The 4237-nt window shown below is 35.8% G+C and overlaps 1 long non-coding RNA gene across 1 annotated transcript; it reads right to left on the bottom strand.

Annotated features, from left to right (window-relative positions):
• Positions 1 to 1117: 1117 nt before the first annotated feature.
• LOC111396101 lies at positions 1118 to 3085 on the bottom strand. The gene is made up of 2 exons (XR_002702942.1): positions 2613 to 3085; positions 1118 to 1589 (listed from the first exon to the last, which is right to left on the bottom strand). It is a non-coding gene; the product is annotated as an uncharacterized LOC111396101 (long non-coding RNA).
• Between the last annotated feature and the right edge of the window lie 1152 nt (positions 3086 to 4237).

The following is a 4237-nucleotide window of genomic DNA, read 5'->3' as shown; positions in this document are numbered from 1 at the left end:
TGCTTGAGGTAGAATCATCTCTACCAGACATTCTAAATCTATAGAGTATTTGCTTCACGTGTATACGCTCTTGCATCACTCAAATTGATTTTTCCCCTCTAATAATCTCACAACTCTTGTCTTTATCCACTCAATGCTTTTGCCTAAGTGCTTCAAAGAACTAATTCAATTTTGACCAAGTTTTATTCTCGAAGAGTTCAAACTAGTTTGAGAGTATTTGCTTCACGTGTATACGCTCTTGCATCACTCAAATTGATTTTTTCCCTCTAATAATCTCACAGCTCTTGTCTTTATCCACTCAATGCTTTTGCCTAAGTGCTTCAAAGAACTAATTCAATTTTGACCAAGTTTTATTCTCGAAGAGTTCAAACTAGTTTGAGAGTGAGAATTTGTAACTTAGAACACTCAAGAAAGAAATAACAGAAACAAAGGAACTTGACACTTCGAATGGAACTAATATTTAATCCAAAAAAGTGGTTCTTGAATTCAGATTGAGCACTTTTGATTTTTGGGCTCTTTTTTTGAATTTATTTTTTGCTAAATGGAAGAGAATTTAACAAGGAGCCCAAAAATTCGAAAATAAATTGATTTGGACACTAAATTAGTGCATAAACAACTTTTGGACTTGTTTGGAACCTTTGTTAGATTGAAAGACTTAAAAAAATGAAGAATGCGAAGAATGATAAGGAAGGGAAGCAAAAGACTCAAACGAAAAAGAAAATGGTATAACCTTGATTTTTTAAGCCCAAACTATGAAACCAACTTATATGAATCCACGTACGCAATAGTAGCTCCGAAACCCACAAAAGATTGAATCAATCCCAAGAAAGCTAAGAAATCAAAGTTTAGAGTTCGATCCAAAAATATTGAACCGAATAACCAACACAATCACTAACAATATGTTGACCCGTGCTCACAAGATTCAAGAATTTCACCCGAATTGTTTGAATGCCATAATAAATAATTTTTGATAAATTCATAAAATTAATTCAATGAAGAACAAGGAATTGCAAGCAAAATTTACTCACAAAATAATCTCTCTTATTGAATGAATGAAAGTTATATTTAATGTTAAATAATGAATCATATTTATAGAAAACCCATAAAACCCTAGCATATACGAATTTAAAGTCTAAATATTCCAAAAGTTACTAAAAAAATTGGAGTTTCAATGTAAATAAAAAATTTCACGAAATTGAAAAATTTGCCATCGAAAACACACTATACGACCGCATAGTATTACTGCATGTGGTCCCATAGACCAAGTCAAAACCTTGCCATTTTTCTGTAGTAGGCTACTATGCGGTTGCATAGCTTCTATAGCTATGTGGCCACATAGTTACTTTGCCCCGTCACTTCGTCCGTTGCTTGAATCACGTTGAATCAACTTGTTTTCTCTTTTGAGCCCAACACAAAACTTGTACCTTTGCTTGCTAAGATTGATGTTTCGTTGATTGTAGCTTGAATAAGCAATCACATCGCTTCATTAACTCTCTTCGCTCGTGACCTCATCATGGGCCTCTCGTCAACAATCAACGGATCCTTGCCTGGACTTACCTTCATTCCTTGGATCACATCATCACGTGACACTAAAAATCAAGCAAATTAAATTTCATTATCAATCAGAGCATTAACCATTACATATAACATGATGAGATAAGTATAAACTTCAACATAAGTATAAACTTCAACACCCACGAACAATGGATATAGACAAAAGACCTTGTTATTACCAGGTTTCGAAACGCAATACCTAAATCAATTATAAGATTTACCAGTGTGCACCGGGTTCCCTCATCATAAATAAATAAATAAAAAAGAGCAAAAGTTTTACTAAATTTTGCATTTGTAAAGGTTTCTAAATTGATTCATTTCCTTTGGACACTGGAAACTAGCCAGACCAAATTGATATTTAGGTCAGTTTTGGTGTAATTATTATTGAACCAACATACATGGTTTCACTTTTTATTCAAATATAGAACAGAACCTCTATAACCTCTAATGACGAAAATGTACCTCCACATCCCATAGTAACCAAGTAAGATACAAGTATCATTTTAAATATTACGTATGCAGCCTACTAAAGCCTAGCAAATATCATTCAGACATCAATAGTTCAACTAAAAATGAAAAAGGATTGCTGAATCATATCAAAGACAAGTCTATTTATATTTCAAGGCTTTATTTGGAGACATGGAATCAACCAAGACCAATTAGCTATTAGCACAAAATTTGGTCATCGAGATACATACGCTTCTTATATTACTAGCTTCCAGACCTTAAATTCCAGACTAAATTCACTAAGGAGAAACTCTCAAGATACAGGAAATTTGACGTAAGACGACCCAAATACTGTTTATGATTGGTTTAAGCATAAAAGAGTGATTACATTAGACACCCAAATAAAAAAGGTAATTTTCTTTATTTGAAATCTATTACAATCTGAACCATCATTTGCTGAAGCATTACATTAAACACCTAAACTAGATTCTCCAACCTCAATTATTAAACATAAGTGAACCAGGTTCTTCTAAAAGAAATAAAATTTCAATCAAATCCAAACAAAATCTTCATAGCATTCATTAAATGATAATAAAATTAAATTCCATTACAATGATTAGTAGTCAAAAAACTGTCTGGAGGTGTGGAAAATATGGATGACCAGCTTCAAAATGAATTTGGGGAAGACGATGGGTTTAAGATTGTGGATCCGGCCCGAGATGAGTGCCAAACGAATCTGACCCTCTCTCTATTATCCTCTTCCTCCTTACTTCTCTCTCTTTTTGTCTGTTACTTCAAACTAGGGAAAATCACCGAATATAGTCAAAATAAATTTCAAAACAACAAGAACACTAGATTGAGAAATAGTCACAACAGAAATAACAACAAAGCTTTCTTCATTTCAGCGATGAGACCTACAAAGAAACAACGAAAATAAATGAAACTTGGTCACAAATCGGTGTGAATCGGAAGAATTAGCGGTGCACTACCACCTCTTCGAGTGGCACATACGAGGACGGGAGATTTGCAAGAGATGAGTGATGGAAGAGGGATGGTAAAACTCTACTCCTTTAAGAAGTTAGGCCATCTTCAGCTTTGCACCAAAATTTGCACAATTTTACAACAAATTTTGCATCAAATCTTGCACCAAACCAAAATTCTTCTCCAACCAATATACCAAATGAACAGTGCTTTATTCTTTTATTTATTCTTTCAATTTTTGTCAATATATTTTTATTTAAAAAAATTATTTATTTATTTTATAACTATATGGCCAGGTCTGGGCGCACTTAATTCTCAAAATTAAGAGATTTTCTTACCGTTGATGCGTCCAACAGCCAAATTTCCACCAATTTTACTGACATGTCCATTAAATAGACTGACACCCATGTTAGCCAGATTTTTCCCTTTCTACCCCCACAATTAACAGGCCAAATGCCTCACCCATGTGCGAAATCATAAAGCAAGACAAGATCTGTTTTCACTCATCCACTGGACGAAGCTAGCGATACTACTTGCTCTCAGACGGCACCAATATCTGCTACATTTGATGTCCGACAGTGAGGAAATATTCTTCTGGCGGCTCATCCACAATTTTTGTAAGAGGCCAGCCGCCCCCACCCTATTTCGACGACTACAACGGTGGGTTCATGGAGCCCTTGCCCACATCTTCCACCCCCAATCTGCCATGACGAAGTTTGCCTTCTTCGGCCACCAATACAAGCGACGTCCCTATTACAATTTCATCTCGTAGATCCCCATTCTCGTGCGATATCATAGGTGAGCATCTGTGTCTTCAATCTCTACTCGTTCTCCTTACATGTTCCTCACTCGTCACTACGCTATACATTTGTTTAGAGTATTTGATTCACAAGGGCCTAATATGCTTGAATTACATTTGCACTTGAATTTGAACTGCAAGAGGCGATCCCATTTACCCCGGCACACACACAGTCATCTAACTTTTTGGATAAAAATTTGCTCATCGAAATCGCACCAACATGGATCCTTTCGTTACTCCGGTACGGTACAGTGCCTCCAACATCTTCTTCATTGTTGTGTTGAACGTAAATTGTGAGTAAAGGTTGCTTCTGCTGATGGAGAATAACATTTTTTCGCCCGATTTGCAGCAACCAAATTATCACCCTCACCCGCACTCCTCCACATCAAACGCCCAGCATGTTGACAGTCAATCGGGGCCTCATAAGCATGCACAATGGACTAACTATGAGACTCA

This window comes from Olea europaea, chromosome 6, assembly GCF_002742605.1.
Source record: "Olea europaea var. sylvestris chromosome 6, O_europaea_v1, whole genome shotgun sequence".
In the NCBI taxonomy this organism is placed as follows: Eukaryota; Viridiplantae; Streptophyta; class Magnoliopsida; order Lamiales; family Oleaceae; genus Olea; species Olea europaea.
The sequence above is the reverse complement of the archived record's forward strand: the minus strand, read 5'-3'. Positions and strand labels throughout refer to the sequence as shown.